The sequence below is a fragment of the Sorex araneus genome, chromosome 5, assembly GCF_027595985.1.
Source record: "Sorex araneus isolate mSorAra2 chromosome 5, mSorAra2.pri, whole genome shotgun sequence".
NCBI lineage: Eukaryota > Metazoa > Chordata > Mammalia > Eulipotyphla > Soricidae > Sorex > Sorex araneus.
The window spans coordinates 183,622,933-183,642,804 of record NC_073306.1 but is presented as its reverse complement, the minus strand read 5'-3'; the positions used below and the strand labels follow the sequence as shown (position 1 = coordinate 183,642,804).

The 19,872-nt window shown below is 45.4% G+C and overlaps 1 protein-coding gene across 5 annotated transcripts in view; it reads right to left on the bottom strand.

Annotated features, from left to right (window-relative positions):
• The window catches only part of CRACD (capping protein inhibiting regulator of actin dynamics), a 230,367-nt gene that overhangs the window by 114,356 nt on the left and 96,139 nt on the right, over positions 1 to 19,872 (bottom strand). For all 5 annotated transcript variants that reach the window (XM_055137664.1, XM_055137662.1, XM_055137667.1 and 2 more), the window contains one exon: positions 7,317 to 7,434. The gene's annotated coding sequence lies outside the window, so the exon portion shown is untranslated. The remainder of the gene's footprint in view (positions 1 to 7,316; positions 7,435 to 19,872) is intronic.

The window sequence follows — 19,872 nt, the reverse complement described above, 5'->3', positions numbered from 1 at the left end:
CCCGTCAATCAGGACACTGCTTCCTGTAGTTTCACTGGGAAAAAAGGACAGGAGGCTCTGGAGGTTCCAACCCCTCCCACAGGAAGCCTGTGCACATGGGCGTGACCTCTGGAGGCTCCACGAAACCCCTTGTTTGTCTGGCAAACACTTGCTCATCTTTCAAGACAGCTCCAATGACACCTCTGGGAGGCCCCGGCTTCCTCTTGGCAGTTGTGACACTTCTGCCCTTTGCGCCTGCCCAGCGCTCAGGCTGCACAAAACTCAAACATCACCAATCCCACTTTATCCGGTTATCTGTTTACCTATCAGAATGCAATTCAGTAAAGTTCTGCGAGCGAGGGCAGTGCTGGATCCAGCAGCTCGAGCTAGGCAGGACTTTGGCCCTTAGAAGCGGTTTCTCCTAACAGCTGTGCAGAGGCTGACAGCTCTGGTGAACAGTGGGAGAGACAGCGGGAAGGAGAGGCTGGGAACTCTGGCCAGGGGAGGGAGGGAGGACAGGAGGGCCCCTACCCCCTCTGCGGCTTGCTGCCAACCCCCTTTATTATCGGAGAGGTGCTATCTCCAAGGCTCCTGAAAGATGCTTGGAAGCAGAGCAGACAATTCAGTTGTACTTGCATCTAACAGTACAGGTAATCGCCATCCTTGGGAGACAAGTCACCTGGATTTCCTCCCATAGAGCATGTTACTAACACCCTGGGGGCTGTCAGGGCAGAGGGTGCAGTCGGGGTCTACGGAAAAAAGGCCCAGAAGTTGCCTGGGCTGTAAACCACTCACCAGTTTAATTTTGCATTACTAGACCTGCAGGCTGCTGGGCCTTCGCCCAAAAAACCCAAACCAAAAAACCAAACCATCTTAACTAGACTGTTGCTCTCCACCAAAGCTGGTGGCCACCCAGTCCCGCACTTCTCTGTCAGCTTCCTCTGTGCGGTTCATCTCGGATTACATCTGGCAGATGGAGGGAGGCTTCTCATTTCAAGCCTCTGGCACCTGCATCCCAAGATCCTCTCTAGGCAGCCTCTAATCCGAGAGAGAGAGAGAGAGAGAGAGAGAGAGAGAGAGAGAGAGAGAGAGAGAGAGAGAGAGAGAGAGAGAGAGAGAGAGAGAGAGAGAGAGAGGGAGGGAGGGAGGAGGAAGGATCATCGGGCTCCCAGAGATGAGCGTCTAGAGTATTTCTCAAATTTTCATCTTCAAGGGCTTGGATCATCTAACTCCTGGGGTGGGGGAGGGGGCGGGCGGCTGCCTCTGAGCTGGGGCTCGCAATATAATCTCGCCAGCCTGATGCCAAAATATCAATTACAGGTTCATCTGGATGATGGAATAATTGGTGTTGGGACCAATGGCCAATAAATTGCTGGGGATGGGCGATGGCCAGAGGGGCTTGAGCCTCAAAACAGAGTGACAAAAAAGAGAAGTTAAGCCGCAGTTTTGGTATCCTTGAAAATTTGGTCATTTCATTTAGACAACTGCTCTTTGTCTTGTGAAGGAAACTCCCCGGCAACTAAATAGAAACACAGCTCTCTGGAGAGGTCATCTTCCCCGAGGGCCAACTGGGGCCAGGAGTGACACGCCCAAGGCCCCCACCTCTCCCGGCATAATGGGGAGAGGAGACCCCGAAGACAGAAATGATGTGATTTTTAAAAAAAAGCATTGGGCTGGAGCAATAGCACAGTGGGTAGGGCATTTGCCTTGCAAGCGGCCGACCCGGGTTCGATTCCCAGCATCCCATATGGTCCCCTGAGCACTGCCAGGAGTGATTCCTGAGTGCATGAGCCAGGAGTAACCCCTGTGCATCACCAGGTGTGACCCCCCCAAAAAAAAGATAAAAATAAATAAATAAAAAGAAAAGCATTACCAGATACAGAAGATCAGAAAAGGAAATGATCCCCTTCTCATGGACAAGCTGAGTCCGTTTACGTGCACAGAGACAGAAAGAAAGCAGATGGGTGGCTGTGAGGGGTGGAAGGGAAAGAGATCAAGAGTCACGGCAGAATGGGTACAGTGTTCTGCTCTGGGTGATGAAAATGTATGGCTACAACCATGCGGTGGCTGTACGGTTGTGAATAGACTAAACGCCACTGAACTCTTCACTTTAAAACGACTGATTATGGGTAAGAGAGATAATACGGGGGCTAAAGATCTTGTCCCATTTCCAACCAGGCACTACCGACTGTTCCCTGAGCACGACCAGGTGTGGCCCCCGCAAAACGAAACAAAATAAAATAAACAAAATGAGTGACTTTATTGTGTGAACTTTGCCAGAATGCAGGCGGAAATCTGGATTGCTTGGCTATCGGTTACTAGACATTTAAGAGGAATTTATTTTAAATTAATGTCTACCATTCCCTGGGGGTCAGAGGGCAGACAAGATCTCAAAGTTCTAATATTTGTCACTTTTTGACCTTTCTTGTCAGAACACTGGAACGTCCTGAAATTCCTAGACATTTCCTAGAAAGTCTGTGGCTGGAGTCATTCCCCCTAGTTGGTGGCCCCTGGCTTCTTGGCGCTTACCACCGTCTGCTTGTGCTTGGATGATGGGGTGTCTGTGAAGGACACCCCTGCCCCCTCCTCCCCACCCTCCCAGTTGGCTGTGTGATCTGTGGGGTGGCATCAGACCAAGACTCTGGCTCCTTTAATTCAATAGAAAAATAAAAAGACCTCCTTCTTCCCACACACGCTTAGGGGCTCAGAAAACAGCTGTGAACCCAAAGCCGGGGCCTCTGGGGGAGAGGGAGCTTTCCCCGTTCCCCCCTACTCCTATTTTTTGCTTGTTTTGATTCTAGAACATCTGCTTCAACATCCTGACCCAGAGCACTCAGCTGTTATGAAGAAATAGGAGCCCAATACTTAAGGGACATGAAAACCATACAATGGACAGGAATAAGAAAGGAAACTTGAGGGGCTAGACACAGTACAGGGGTTAAGGCACTTGCTCTGCACACAGCGACCCTGGTTCGATTGCCAACACCACACAGGGTCCCCTGAGCATGGGCCTGTGCAGCCCTGGAAGCCCCCAAGCACGGTGGGATGTCCTGGCACCACTCCCTTGGGCCCCTGCACTGAACAGTTAGCCCAGTGGGTGAGACTCACTGGTGGAACCCCAGCCCTCCTGAGCACCCTTGAAACACAGAGTCTCCCCCAAAGAAAGGAACCTTAAAAAGAAAGACTTAGGCAACCCCTCCTCCCCCCACCCCAAGATATGGCTGACAACCGTATTTAGGGAAAGCAGGGAGAGGATCACCCGGGGTTACGTCACACCGTCTCCATCTCTCCACACCATCCAGTCAGGCCCACAAACGGCCCTCGAAGCCCTCACCCAACCATCTTCTGAACCACAAGTCGTGTCACACTCTACTCTTTGGACTGACTTCCAATCTTCCCGGTGTGACCTTAGGACTTGTTTGTTCCAACCCCGGGCTTGTCTCACCTCCCAGACTCAACACTGGGCTTTGAGCATTTGCTGCCCTGTCCAGCGTTTCCATGGTCCTCGGAACCTGCCACCTTTGGTGACTTCATCCACATTCAGCCTCGCCCGAAGGTCCCTCATTTCCAAGTCCTTTCAGGGCATGGAAAAAGAGTCCGTTCTGTTTCGGGGTACCCTTCCTTTTCTCGGGTGCAACCCTAAGACTGAGCATCAGCTAAGGCTCTGGTGTTGGTTTATGGCTCAGAAGTGGCTGGACAAGCATCATAGGATGAAGGGATTTTAAAATTATACTAGAAAAGCAAAATCCATTAAACACTTGGGGAAAAAAATCCTCAACTTCTATCGACAATATGCCAACGAACTCAGAAAGTCCAACCAACTCAGAACCCCCATTGGGGGGCATTATTTGAGAAGTAAACAAGTGATCCTTTCACAGAATGTACTGCAGTTCTGTTTTTCCGGGAAATTTTCTACAAGAAGGAAGAAGCGTCTGTTCGGTCTCTTCTTCCTTTGCTGGGACTGCTGAATGGCAAGTCTGAGCTCTAGTTGGGGACCCCCTACGGTGGAGGGTGGCAGAGACGTATGTGTGAAAGCCTGGCTAGGCCACTGCAATGCCCTGTCATCTGCACCAACTGCTCACAGCCACCAGGCCCAGGAGCTTGGGTAAAAGAAGGGAACACCCGGGATATTGGTGGTGGGGAATGTGCACTGGTGGAGGGATGCGTGTTTGATCATTGTGAGATTGCAACCCAAACATGAAAGCTTGTAACTATCTCATGGTGATTCAATAAAATTTTAAAAATTTTTTAAAAAAAGAAGGGAACACCTAGTAGAGGATGTTGGGAGGACCTACTCGGGTTGAAAGTTGCGGTTAAAGTAGACTACAGACCGAACATGATGGCCACTCAATATCTCTATTGCAAACTACAACATCCAACAGGAGAGAGAACCAAAGGGAATGCCCTGCCACAGAGGCAGGGTGGGGTGGTGGGGGTTGGGGTGGGGGTGGTGGGAGGGATACTGGGAACATTGGTGGAGGAGAATGGGCACTGGTGGAGGGATGTAAACGAAATGCAAACATGAACGTTCATAAGTTTGTAACTGTACCTCACGGTGATTCACTAGTAAAATTTTTTTTAAAAAAAAATTGCATTAACTGGGGCTGGAGAGATAGCACAGCGGGTAGGGCGTTTGCCTTGCACGCGGCCGACCCAGGTTCAAATCCCAGCATCCCATATGGTTCCCTGAGCATGGCCAAGGGTAATTCCTGAGTGCAGAGCCAAGAGTAACCCCTATGCATCGCCAGGTGTGACCCAAAAAGCAAAAAAAAAAAAAAAATTGCGTTAACTGAGCATTTCTGCTTACTAACTCTCAGAAGCATGTGACTGAAGTACAGGAGTGCCACAATCTGACGGGAAGGGTGGCACCCCGTGTGGATTACATAAGGCAGCTGTGACGGTTCCAATGTGTTCCCCAACCAGATTTACTGGAGTCCTAAGCCCCCTCCCTCAGAATGCTGCTTACTAGGCACCAGGGTCACTGCAGGTGCCAGAGGTAAGATGAGGTCACACTAGAGGGGACTGGGGTGTGCTCATTCAGGGCATCTGGGATCCTTACAAAAGGAAAACACGCCACATGGGTGAAGGCCATGCCGTGACAGGGCGGAGAGTGTGGGAGGCCGAGGGGGCACTGCAGACTGAAGGGTGTCGGCAATGAATGCCCCCATGTTGGCATAAGGCGAGGAAGCATTCTCCCCACCAAAGATCTCAAAGAAGGCGTGGTTGGGCTGAGATTTTGGATTTCTCACCTGAAAATGGACACAATAAATTTCTATTCTTTTCAGGCTCCCAGTTTATGGAACCTGGTTACAAAGAACAGTAGCAAACTAATACAATGGTGGAGGAAAAATGGTGGAGGAAATTACCCAATTTCTGTGTGTGTATATTTGTGTGTGTGTGTGTGTGTGTGAGAGAGAGAGGGGGGGGAGGGAGAGATATGGGGATGAAACACATAGAGTAAGCCAGGTAAATAGGAAGAAAACAAAAGCAGCATAAAGTAAACACAGGAAACAAAACTTCTCTGTTGTCAAATGTCAAATGAAGATACTTCCTTAGGAGCTAACAACGTCTTTCCACACACACCTTCCACTACTTTCCTTGCCTCTCAGTTAAAAGTGTTCTGGCATTTGGGCTCTTCCTGGAACACCCCATTCTATTCCCTGCCTGGGAACTTAGCATCAGTCGCTGACTACCTCAGACCCATTCAGAGTGCGCCCATGACTTCCCATCTTGCACCCCGAGCCTCGCCCTCACCATCCCCTGGACACTGGATTTGTCCTCCAGCCCCACCCACCAATTCCAGTTCCCCTTGCTGTCGCTCTAACTCCCCTCCCCACACATTCTTTTAAGTTCTTTTTAATTTTTTCTTTAAATATTTTTTCCTTCTGTAAAAGGAAAAACAGAAAAGGCTTCCTCACAAACCACCAAGAGAGCAGGGCCAGGCGGTGCCCTTCTGTCTTCAGGCTCTCCCTGTGCTGTAAGGAAGACCCACACTGCTTCCTAAGCTGGCGCTCCATCTCGGCTCACACCCCCTTAATTTTTGTTCGACTATAATATGCCAACAGTTTATGTACTTCACACCTACTATTGATTATCATACGTGGTGAAGGCATTCTTTATTATCTGCTCCCTCTATGCTGGGTTATATGCTTCATGGGGGCAGAAGCTTCTCCTGTATTGTTCATGAATAGAAATAAGCATCTAGAATAGTCCTTGGTTCACAATGGCTGTGTAGCAAATATTTTCAGCCCATGATTTTACTCTAATTTGGGGTTGGGGCTTGGACCACAACCACACCCGGCAGGGCTCAGGAACTAATTATTTTCTTTCTTCCTTCTTTTTTTTTTTTTTTTTTTTTTTTGGTATTTGGGTTTTGGTCACACCCAGCGCTGCTCAGGGGACCCTATGAAGTACAGAGGCCTAAACCAGGCAAACATCTTTGCCCCGCTACTCTCTCCAGCCCTTTGGTTTATTTTTAATACTATTTTACCATTATAGAGGCCTTACATGTACATCATAAAATGTTAGGAAAAAAAAAATCCAAAACTTCAAATTTCCACCATCCAATGTATGGACATGTATAATAATGTATCTCCTACATTATAATAAACCAGAATTTTTAAAAACTTTTTAAAAATTGACTCTTTAAGGAGACCTGCCGCTGGAGGAGGGATGTATTTGCAGGGTTAACACTCACATGTGGCTTATCATGTGGATTAAAATGAAATAATGTATCCAAATGCAGCACCTTCCATCACAACTAATAGAGATTATGGTTATTTGTTTCTTTGATCTTGCTTTTAACTTTCATCTTTCCCCCAATTTCTGAAAAAGCAGACAGTAGTTATCCGTGGCCCAAAGGATGCTAGAATATGTTGTGATGGGGGAGGGAAGGTTAAGGAAAGGCTGCCCCCTCCAGCACTGCAGATCAAGATACCAAACACATGGTACCAGCTTCTGGCCCAAAGACACCACAAGATCAAGGCCATTAACTATTCTATGAACTTTTAATAACAGCAACACAACAACAAAGCAATGGTAACTGTGTTTTCATATTACACTTTCTTTTGCAAAACGTGAAGTTTTAGCATAAAATTACAGATGAAAGAATGTGTGTTCCAAGAATTCAAATAACTCCACGTGAACCAGCCGGTACGTAGAAAGTGCTAGAAATTAAATGTTTAATTAGAGGTTTCAATGAGTACCAAAGACCTTTTAATTTGATATTTTGTGAATGCATAATATCCTCTTCTAGAATCCCACTCACTGCAAATAAAGTACGTTAGTGTTTTCTCCATAAGTTACTTCCCTCCCCAAACTTTGAACAAGTGACTTACCTATCTTGACAGCCACACATGCAAAACTGTCTTCTTGTGAAGAGGAGAATTTGGTGTCCAATGTGTCAGAAAATAGGGCACATCGTCAAGAAAGCCTGGGAATCACTGCTCGTGTGAACTGTTGAGAAAAAAAAAAAAAAGACATCAAGAGCTTTGTATCTTCAATCCTCTCTAGGGGATGTTTTCAAAATGAATCTCCTCCACTCCTTGGCAGAAGTCAGTACAAAAGAGTTATTTTGCTGGTGTTTCCAATTAGACTTAGTAATATTAAATTTGCATGACTTAGTCTAAATTTATTCTAGGGCCTCAGAAGCATTGATTATAAATGGTTTCCACTTCTGAAGGAACTAAAAGAATCCTGTTCATGAATATTGAGGATCCTTACACACAGACTTCTCACATTTATTCTTCATGGTAATTTAGATAAGATTGAAGACACAAATTCAACCTAGTGGAGAAGTGATGACCATAATCATCACATTATTTCCTTCCCCAGAGGTAGCAAAGGCATTCAAATACCAATCACGGAGTTAAGTAGGTTAATGGACTCCCTGTGGGTAGGGCAAACACAATCTCTTCTGAACATGTCAGAATGACAACTGTGACATAATGACTATAGATTTGTTCTTATTTTTGTTTTGGGGTCACATCTGGTGGTTCTCAGAGGCTACTCCTGGCTTCAGGCTCGAGGAGGCTGTGGGTCACTCCCAGGAAATGCTGGGGGACCATGTGGTAGGGGGGATCAAATCTAGGCCTGCCGCATGCAAAGCATGCGTTCACCCCAGTAACTCCAGCCCATGACTGGAGATTTCAACTGGCATGGAAATGTCCAGGAAAATACCCCAGGTTAAGCATGCCCTTTGCAAAACCCAGAAAAAGACAGCAACATCTGGAAAACATCCATTTAAAATCCCTCCAGATCTCAGGCTGACCATGGGTGTCTAGCTCCTAAGAGCTCTTTGCGGGAGGGTTCCCTGTAGGTAGACTTAATGAATTCCCACTTCTGGTTCTAAAGTGAGGACCAGCTTGTGACAAACCAACTTCCCACTGACCTTAACAAGAAAACTCTGGATGAAAGTTCTATTTAGCTTGAAGGAAGACAATAAAGGATTAATGCGCTGGCCTCGCAGGCAACTGACAAGAGTTCAATCCCCAGTACCCTGTTGTCCTCCAAGCACTGCAGTCTTAGAGCTCCTCCAAGTGCCACCAACCCTGGGTGTCCTGGGTCATGTCCAGCACTGCAGGCTTCAAGCAGCAATGCATCCTCAGGCCCTCAAACTAAACTGTGGCCCAAAGGGCTGAGAATGACCAAGAGGAGTCCCAGACCCTGAGCAGTATTTGGGAGACCCCATCCCCCACCACTCCTCCAGTACGTTACAAGTCACCATCACTAGGTAATTCTTACATATTTTTTATTTTTATTTTTGATTTTTTGATTTTTGGGTCACACCCGGTGATGCTCAGGGGTTACTCCTGGCTCTGCACTCAGAGTGCTCAGAGGAACCATATGGGATTCTAGGAATCAAACCCGGGTCAGCAGCATGCAAGGCAAATGTCCTACCCGCTGTGCTATCACTCCAGTCCCTCGCTTGGTAATTCTTGACCTTTATTCTATAACCCACATCTGGTTAATTTCTAAGATTGTAATAAAAGTTTACCTTAAAAAATAAGTAGTTACAGGGGCTGGAGCGATAGCACAGTGGATAGGGTGTTTGCCTTGCACTCGGCCGACCCGGGTCTGATTCCCAGCATCCCATATGGTCCCCCAAGCACTGCCAGGAGAGATTCCTGAGTGTAAAGCCAGGAATAACCCCGAGCATCGCCGGTGTGACCCAAAAAGCAAAAAAAAAAAAAAAAGTACCTACAGTTGTGTGCAGAATCTGTATAGATTAATAGGTTCAAGTTTGCTCAATGTTGTTAATTTTTTTCTATCCTTACACATTTTTTCCTCCTTCTATGAATTACTGAAGTAGGTGCCAAAGTATTTTACAATCTCCATAACTTTGAAAATATTCGACAGCTTTGTTAAAGACTATTGTTTTGTTTTGTTCTATTTTAAAAAGAAAGGTACTTGTCTTGGGCCAAAGAGATAGTGCAGAGGACAAGCAAGGCCTTGCATGCTGCTGACCCAGGTTCAATCTTCAGCATCCCCTATGGTCTCCCAAGCATCACCAGGAGTAGTTCCTGAGTGCAGAGACCGGAGTAAACCCTGCGCATTGCCGGGTATGGCCCCAAAATAAAAACAAAACAAAACAAAACAAAAATAAAAGGTATGCCTCTTACCCCTGTACTATCTCTCTGGCCCCCATACAGTATATATTTTCAGTCTTTTAAAAAATTTTATTATTTCATTTAGGCACTGTAATTTACAATACTAATAATGATAAAGTTTCGTGAATACACTTTTCCTCCACCATACCCTCCACCAGACAATTTAACTTACTGAAATAACATATTCACGGAGAAAAAACAGAAAAAAGTAGTACTTTTAACAGAGAAGCAAATTTTACATAGAATTAAATATACTGATTTTAAATATAGTTCAATACATTTTGCTAAAGGAATCCAATAATAAATACCAATAAAATTAAAATATAGAGCATTTCTATTACTTCACAAAGTTCCACATGCTCCTTTCGGCCATTTCCTACCAAAGGCAACCATCACTCTCAGTTCAATGATTTAGACTTGTTTTGCTGGTTCTTGATCTTTGTACCAATGAGCTCAGACAGAACAGACTGTTTTGTCTGGCTTTTTCACTCAATAATGCCTCAGATTCATCCACAACTGAGCGGATCAACACTTTACCCTCTCTACTGATCAGCAATAGTTTGCTATAAGACAATACTACAGCATTTAAAATATACTCCTGTAAATGAAGTTTTGGTTCTTTCCAAATTATGCATAAAACTGGTATAACTATTCTCATCCAAGTATTTTTCTTAACATATATTTTCACTTCTTTTTGAAAACAAACTAGGAATGGAGCTGCTGAGCCTTTCAGGCTGATGGATGTTTGAGTTTATGGGAAACAGCCAAACATTTTCTACAAGAGCTTTATTATCTTCCCTCCACTCCGGATCATACACACACAGACTCATCAACATGTGGTGCGGTCAGACTTCTAGCTCAAACCCTTCAAGTGTGAAGCTTTAAAGTGCATTTACCTGGTAACTAAGAATAGGAGCTTTTTGTATTTCTTCTTTTTGTTGTGTTTGGTCAAGTCGTTGGTGCATTTAAAATTGTTTTTTAGGGGCCAGAATGATAGTATAGTGCAGCAGGTAGGGCATTTGCCTTGCATGTGGCTGACCTAGGTTCAATCCCAGGCATCTCATATGATCCCCTGAGCACCACTAAGAGTGATTTTTCTGAGTGCAGGGCCAGAAATCACCCCTAAGCATCACTGGCTGTGGCCCCAAAACCTAAACCAAAACCAAATATAAATTTTAAAATGTTGAGTTATACAAATCCATTATATATTTGACATACCAGTCCTCGATCAGATGTCTTTTCAGTTTCTTTTTATTTGGGAAAGGGGGGCAGACCCAGTTGTGCTCAGGACTTACTCCTGGCTCTGCTAATATCATCACTCCTGGCAGTGTTCAGGCGACCATATCCACTATTGGGGATCAACCTATTGGCCATGTATAAGGCAAGCACCTTATCTATAATGCTATTTCAATTTAATGCTGGCCCACCTTCTCAATTTTTAAAGTTGTTTTCTATTTTCTTTTAAAAAATTGAGGGGCTGAGAGGGGTGGAGCAATAGCACAGCGGGTAGGGCGTTTGTCTTGCACGCAGCCGACCCAGGTTCGATTCCCAGCATCCCATATGGTCCCCCAAGCACCGCTAAGAGTAATTCCTGAGTGTAAAGTCAGGAGTAACCCCTGTGCATTGCTGGGTGTGACCCAAAAAGCCAAAAAAATAAAATTGAGAGCTAACAAGCTCTACAATACTGATAAAATGGTAGAAGCACACCAGATTGGATGGGATGTATCTTAGAAGACAACTGATCTCAATTGTTCTGATCCATAGTCAGACGTGTTATCCATTGTGCCACTGGCCCACACAAAATATAAAATATAAACACAGAACACTTAACCTGTAACATTTTAGTAATCTCTTATACAAGGACTTAATGGCTTCAAGGTGAGACAGAACAATCTTCACTAAGTTTCTTCTAAGAAAACTTTTTGATCATTCTCAGCTAATTATGAATAACAATCAAACACTGTAGCACTGTAGCACTGTCATCCCATTGTTCATCGATTTGCTCAAGCAGGCACCAGTAACGTCTCCATTGTGAGACTTGTTACTGTTTTTGGCATATCGAAAACACCACGGGTAGCTTGTCAGGCTCTGCCGTGGTGTGGGCGGGATACTCTCGACAGCTTGCCAAGATCTCTGAGAGGGACAGAGGAATCGAACCCGGGTCAGCCGTGTGCAAGGCAAATGCCCTGCCTGCTGTGCTATCGCTCCAGCCCAACTGATAATTCAAAAAAATTGCCTTCCTGTTACTCAAGACCGATGGCTCTTAAACTGCTAAACTGTTAGACTCATTCCATGGTTCATTTCTTTTCAAACTTCCCTCCCCACCCAATCAATAAACTACTGAGGGCTTGCTATGGGGGCAAGCTTAAGGAATGGTTGGGAAAACTGGAGACAATGGTGCAGGGAAGGTATAATGGTGGTGGGATTGTTGGTGGGAATATTACATGCCTATAACAAGTCATCACAAACAACTTTGTAAACCACAGTGTTTATATAAAGTCTAGGGGCAAAATTGGAAAAAATAATTAAAAAACATAAAAAAAAGCAAAGAAAAAAACCCAAGAAGTTGAACAAAAATAAAATATATTGATAAGAAAAAAAAATCGAGAGCTACCTCCAGTAGTACTTGCAGGCTCACTCTGGGGATCAGGTGTTGACAGGGCTAGAAGCCAGGTCTCTGGCAGGCAAGCCTGTACTCAAGCCCTCTGAGCAATCTCCCTAGTCCTCTGACAATCTCTTGATGAGCTAAAGTTTTTGCTGTTTCTCATAAGCTGAAAATTATGTACCTGTGTGATGGTATATTACACCTTGCAAAAATAACTAAGCATATAAACTCTTATGTAACATTACTGGGACAGATGATACTCAGAGGCTAAAAAATGTGAAAATTACAGAAGCCATTATTTAAACAAGGTCGGAAGACAGTAAAACTATGGGAGCCAACAAACTTTGCATCTCTGATGGGAAGTGCTTCTGCTTCTCAGTGCTGGTGAAAGTCCTCTTTCCCCAGAGATGGCCTTCCTCAAAATCTGTAAAGGGGTGCTAGCCTTGGTTTCAGAAAAGTACATATGTATCTCGCCATGAAACAAAACTTTCCGCATAAACCCATTTTATTGGTGAACTACTCATTGCTTTTAGACTCATTGACTCATCTCAGGTTAGCACTAGGTGGACTTACATCTTTGATGAGGCTGGGAGGGAAGAGTGGCTGCTACATTTGACAGAGTAAGACAAAAATTTGAATCAAAAGGACCTCACGTTACTTATAAAGCTGTCTCACTCAGTTCAGTATAACTAATTTTTCCTCTAATGCAACAGTAGATCATTGTTTCATTGTTTTGTACTAAATGAATCAGTTGCCTTTACAGGCTCTATATAAAAAAAATATCGTGCTGGAGCAATAGCACAGCAGGTAGGGCGTTTGCCTTACACAGGGCCGACCCAGGTTTGATTCCTCCATCTCTCTCGGAGGGCCCCGCAAGCTACTGAGAGTATCCCATCTATATGGCAGAGCCGGGCAAGCTACCCATGGTGTATCTGATATGCCAAAAACAGTAACAAAAGTCTCACAATGGAGATGTTATTGGTGCTCACTCAAGCAAATTGATAAACAATGGGACGACAGTGCTACAGTGTTATATAAGAAATATTTAAACATTAAGACCACTTTCAGGAAGGTAAATGCTTCCACAATGAGTCTCAACAAAGCAGAGCGATGGAACATCAGAGTCACATCCCAAATTAAAACTAGGCTAGGGTATGTGCTTATCGGGTGGCCAGCAAACCTGTTAACATATTGAAAAGGTCAGTTTCCCTTTCACCAAAGACCTACAGCTTCATTTGTGTTGAATATGCACATGCTGGTTCTCCACTGATAAGAGTACTGCTCTTCCTAGTTACCACCAAACTGCAATATAACTAACTGCATGAGAAGTATCTTCTTGCTCACAGGAGCAGCTTTGGAGATTAAACTATGCTAGCTGGGGATGGGGCTCCGTGGTAAAGCACATACTCTTCATGAATCCTGGTTGATCCCTGGCATGGGGAGAACAAAACACCCCACAAAACCCAAACCGACCTGAAAGACAATGCTTATGTTGAACTGGAATCCACGTGGGCTGAGAGAATCCTAAGTCTAGGTTTGAACAGAAAGTGATCAACAATGATACGAGGCCATTTTGGAAAAGGAAAACCCAAATCAAGAGAGATTTTTTTTTTTATTGCTGTTGCTCACCCTCTTTGGAGTGAAAGGGAATGATACTGATGTACAAATGTCTTGCCACCAAACATTCCAAGATTTAAATAGTTATTTTAACTACTATCTGTCCCATCTTATTTTTTGGTTTTGGGGCAACACTTGGCCGTGCTCAGGAGCTACTCGGCCTGTGGGGTGACACTCTCTGGTGCTTGAGGGAGCACGTGACGTTGGAGATCAAAGCTGGGGTTCCTGCAGGAAAAGTCTACGCTCCAATCCTTTAAGACAGCTTCTGGGGGGGTATTAAAAAAAAAAAAGACAGCTTCCTTTTCTATTTAGACATAATTTGAAAGTCATCTATGCCCTTGTACTTTCTAATTATGTTTAGGCAAAACAGTCATAATGAATTCAGTATGAGTTGAGAGAGCCTTTAGAATCATAAGTTCATTCTATATAAACTTTTTTTTTGGGGGGCACACCTCTTTGTATTCAAGGCTTAGTCTGAGAGCTGTGCTCAGGGATCACTCCTGGGGAGGGTTCTGGGTTCCATCTGTGGTGCTGAGAATCAAAACCGGTCACCCACATGCAAGCTGACCGCCGAACTACCTTTCCAATTCTACTTTAATCACGGACTTGTTGAGATAAACATTTGCACTTAATGAAAACATGCACTTTGTGGGGACATGGGTCTCACACACAATTTCCATGTAAAGCTATGATCAGTCCAATGCACTTTTCTAAGAGAGGTTTATCTGGACATTTAAAGGCACAAAATATATAGTAAAGCACATCCACAAAAGCCCACTTCTGTGCAGGGTGAGGGCATTTGAGGCCACTCCCGGTGGGGGTTAAAGGCCGTGACCAGCTCTGTGCAAGGCGCAGAGCAGTTTAGCCCTGCACTATCTCTCAAGTCCCCTGACAGATTTTAAGCAAATCTGTAACTTAAAAATTTCAGCAACTCTAAGGGTTGTAGGTAAGTTCTATAGTAGTAGTGAGAAGTGCCAGCATCTAATTGGTCTGCATAGGCTGGTGTGTCTGGAAGATGCAATTTTCAAGAAAAAGTCTTTAAGAGTTTCCATGCCATTGGTCCCAGTCTTGTTTCCAAATGATTCTTTAGTGAGGATCCCTCGCCCATGACTTCTAGGATTAGCATCATTCATTCAGAACAAGACTGAGAAATTGAAGAGAGCAGCTTTATGCAGGGGGGGAGGGGCAAGTTCCACAATTCTGCAGACTTTTAAAGTAGGTATCTGAAAATTTGCCCCTGATCAAGAAGGGTTTAGTCATCTGGTTTACGTTCAAGACCTGATGAGCTCATCCTTCGTAGAAATAAACTTTCTTCTGGGTTAGGAAACCTCACCATAAACCTTGGGATATACTGGCCTGGAAAATTTCCTCAGTAGTTCTTGTCTTTGAAGTCATGGGTCTTGGAACGGGGTAGGACCCGCTGGAGGCAGATGACTCACGTTAACTCGATCCACACTTAATGACCTTGGAATTGGCGTAGGAATCTGATAATTCAGTCCAATTTCAATTCTGGTTGAGCATTCTCCTATATATTGCTTAATCAGGGCTGAGTCTGTGAGGATTTTTGGTTTTCACAGAACAGCCTTGTGGCTTCTCATTTAGTATGCAGTGTTTGTCTGGACTGGTGTCCCCCATCCGCCCTGCCGCTGCCCGCCACTTCCTCACAAGCTACAAAATTCTGCAGCAGAGTCCAAGAACTGCTCGGTGCTATTGTTTGGTTTGGGGGCCACATCCAGCGATGCTCAGGGATTGCTTCCGGTTGGGTTCACTGGACCATTAGTGATGCCCGGGGGAGAGGAGGGGGGTCGAATGCAAGGTGTTGGTGTGCAAGGGAAACGCCCTGCCCTCTGCGCTATCCAATCTAGGTGCCAGCAGAACTACTTGTGAAGTGGCCATGGACATCTTCAGCAAAGAGGCTGTGCCGAGCAGGCCCTGCCACTTCTCCATCCCCAGATCACCCTGTTCCTGGTTCTTCCAGCTCGGGCCACCTGTCCTCGCCGTGTGTGTCCCTGTAACCCTTTCCGCTGGCTCTTCTCCGCCTAGAAAACGCCTTCGCGAGCATCCCTCCACTTTGGGATCTCCACGAAACCTGGCTTGCACCGAGCATCCGAGCACCATTTGGAGGGGTCCTCCCAAGTTGGCCTTTTCTGCCCTTTTCCTATCCTCCTTACTCCTTTTTCTCGACTAGGGTGAAAAGTCACGGTCCACGGCCTCTGACTTGTTCTCAGGCTTGTTTTTCTGGTCCTGAAAAGTGCCGGTTCCAGTCGGTTAAGGAGCCAGTTCTACCGGTCCGGCAAACCGTTGGTTCCTGTACGGAGCGTCGCTTGGGCCAAACCTCCCCCACTGCGGTCCTCAGAACGGTCAGGTTCTGTATGGGGTGTCATCTGGGCCAACCTTCCCCACCGAGAGGCTTTTGCCTTCACACCTGGCCCCGCTAGTCTGCCATTAACATTCAGTGACCCACAGGACTCCAATTCTCCGATGGACCCCAAATGGGCATTTCAGCTCTCCCCAAACCAGCGCTTCTGGGCCCTTAGGGGGATGCTTCCCTTGGCAGGTTCCCGGGAGGAGTCGCAATGATGGAAACCAAGTCGTCCTCTTGAGTCTGGCGTGGCACAGGTCTCCTAACAACGCCGCACCCCACAACCCCACATCCCTGCCCTGGGACCAACTCCAGTCTCCACTCGTCAGAGTCAATCCTCCCCTCCCCACCTCCGCCCCACTGCAGGAGCACCACAGCCCCTGGCAGCTTGTTGGAGGGGCTAATGGGAGCCTAGCAGAGCTGCCAGGAGTTTTTGTTTTTGTTTTTTTTCTTTTTGGGTCACAGCTGGCGATGTTCAGGGGTTACTCCTGGCTCTGCACTCAGGAATTACTCTTGGCGATGCTCAGGGGACCATATGGGATGCTGGGAATCGAACTCGGGTCTGCCGCGTGCAAGGCAAACGCCCTACCTGCTGTGCTATCACTCCAGCCCCTGCCAGGAATTTTTAATGTTGAACTCCATCCAACGTTTTGTTTTTCCGCTGTATTTAGTGCTTTAAGTATCCTTTAAGAAACCTCTGCTTCCTTCAAAACCTGAAGGAAATCCACCTACTTTTCCACCCTTGAAAAGTAGGAATACTTCTCAAGTAAAACTAAAATAAAATAAAACTAAAATAAAATAGTTTTAGCTTGTGGTTGGGTCTATGATTTATCTCAAATGAATTTCTGCTTGAGGTAGAGACAAGAGGTTTCTAACTGCCTGTGCATGTCTGCACACGCTTCCTATTGATTTCATGATTACAAATCGATTTTAGCCAGTGGGCAAACTAGCAAACAATCTGAAGTCCAAGTTTGACTATATTTGCTTGTATTTATGGTTCCAAGTCCAAAAGTGGGGTTTCCTCTCTCAAATGTCTCCCCATACAGACAAAAGGAGACCTGGTGAAGCTCCAAACAAACCTCAGATCTTGCCTCAGGGCTTGAAGTACTCTAAACAAACTATAGAGAACCCCTCCGACCCAGGAGCGAGACATTCACCACCTGTCCTGTAACAAGGGTTTGCAAACCTCATCTCTGCCCATTTCTTTCCTCACAGCCTCAGGAACAACTTAGCAGAATGCTTGAAAAGTTCATTTGTAATTCAAGAATGACTACTTGGATGTCTTCTCCCTGCCCCCTCACCCCCAGATATAAGAATAAAATCAGCAAGAATGAAGCAATACATGCTTGAGACATGCAGAGAACCCCCTCCGTGGCTGTATTTCTGGTGAAAGTTTTTTATTTATCAATTTTGTTGTTCTTGAATCACTGTGAGATCCACAGGTACAAAGTTGTACATGATTGGGTTTCACTCATAGTGTTCCAACACCCAACCCTTCACCAGCGCACATTCTCACCAACAATGTCCCCAGTTTTCCTCCCACCAAACTTCTCTCTGTCTCTCTCTCCCCCCCCCACCTTATTCACTCTCCTTCCCTCCCCCCCTCTCCTTTTAGGCATTGTGGTTTGCAGTACAGTTACCAAAAGGCCATAATGTATATCACTTTACTTCCTTTCAGCATTCAGTTCTTGTCCAGAGTGATCATTTCTAACTATTATTGTCCTAGTGGTTCCTTCTCTGTCCTAACTGCATTCCATGCCCGACCCCCCACACTCCGCTAGTGGCAAGCCTCCAACTGTGGACAAGTCATCCTGGTGCTTGTTCCTACTGTCCTTAAGTATTGGTCTCATACTATGTTTTTCTATACCCGGCAAATGAGTGTGATCATTCTATGTCTGTCCTCTCCCTCTGACTCACTTCACTCAGCCTGACACTCTCCAGGTCCATCCATATATAAGCAAATTTCTTAATTTTTCTAAAATTTGAATTTTAAACTTAATTTTTCCTAGTGGCTGTGTAATATTCCATTGTGTAGATGTACCATAGTTTCTTTAGTCATCTGAATTGAAAAAGTTTTTTGAACAGGCTGAGAAGTGAAAATTTTTGTGTGTGTACCGCACAGAGGATGTGTCACAGCCCCTACTCCCTGCAGGCTCTGCCTTAAAAAAATAAGAACTACCAAGCAGATGATTCTATTTTAAGGACATGGCCAGGATGACCAGGGGAGGTAACCATGGGAACCACATCTCCACAATATGCTGGCTTTTGTATGTTTTGGCGTGGAGGGGAGGTGGGAATTGTTCCAGGGGCTACTCTCAACTCTTGCTGGATCCCAGGCAATGACGGGGCTCAAACTTGGGGCTCCCGCAAGAGAAGTATGAACTCCAGCCCATTGAGTCACTGCCCTGCCATTACTTCTACAAGTCTTCATGCAGGTGACCTGCCACCTGAGAACAGACTGTAACGGAGAAGCTGCCTCTGGATCCCTCCAAAGGTTCCTGCCGGAGAGGACTGGGTGCTGCCTGTCTGGCCAGGTGGAGTCTGGTTTCAGCTCTGCAGGCTGATACAACGCAGGCCCTAGGAACTGTGTCTCCTCGGGAGCAACAGTAAACAACGATGACATCAGTTTTTGGTGACTTACAGTGAAAAATAGACCTGAAGTTTGATACTATCCTCCTTTTCTTCCTCCAATCTGACAGCAGGGTGCATTAGGAATGAACTGGATGTTGACCAGGAGACCCATATTCCAGTGTTGATGAATATGAAGCTATATGTTGGTCAGAAACAAAAAGCGGATATACATTCCCTCATGTCCTTTTTGCATATGTCCAGACATTCGCAGGAAAAGGACAGAATTCTGTACCTTTGTATCTTGTCTTTTCTGGCCCTCAAGACACTTCTGGGAAGAAAAAGGTGCAAATAATCAGCCGAAATTGTGTGACTGGTGACATCAAGGAGAAGCATCAAAAGCCATTAGCGTGGGGCTGGAGCGATAGCACAGCGGGTAGGGCGTTTGCCTTGCACGTGGCCGACCCGGGTTCGAATCCCAGCATCCCATATGGTCCCCTGAGCACCGCCAGGAGTAATTCCTGAGTGAAGAGCCAGGAGTAACCCCTGTGCATCGCCGGGTGTGACCCAAAAACCAAAAAAAAAAAAAGCCATTAGCGTGTGGGACCACACTGACGATTGCCTTATCCAAAGAAGTCAGGCTCAAGGGTTGAAATCTACCCCTTCCTATCAGCTCTTCGCTTTTTCTATTGTTCACCTGCACAGAAAATGCTTTTTGACCCAACTACAAGATGTGATAATCTTTAATACCTTACAGAAATCTTCATTTCTCTTGTTTCTTTCAGTTATATTTCAGGCAAATGTTCCATACTTTTTTCCACCATCCTCTCTGCACTGTTCTCTCTTTAATCCCAAGGGACACGAGATCTTGACTTTCTACTTGAATTGAACTTTAGAAATTCACCTGTGACCTCTGAATCCCAAAGAAAAGTCTGCTAAATCTCTCATTTCTCTTGATACCACTAATGTAGGAGTTTTCTACCTGGACTAATGTTTGAATTGCCTGTTTCTTTAATGTCCTTGATTAATGTCTCTTCATGGTTACTTTGAACCCTCTGTATACCCTTTCTCCTCCACCAATAACTTGTCAAAGAAAATATCTATTCTTCACCAGCCATATTTTTTTCTAAAAC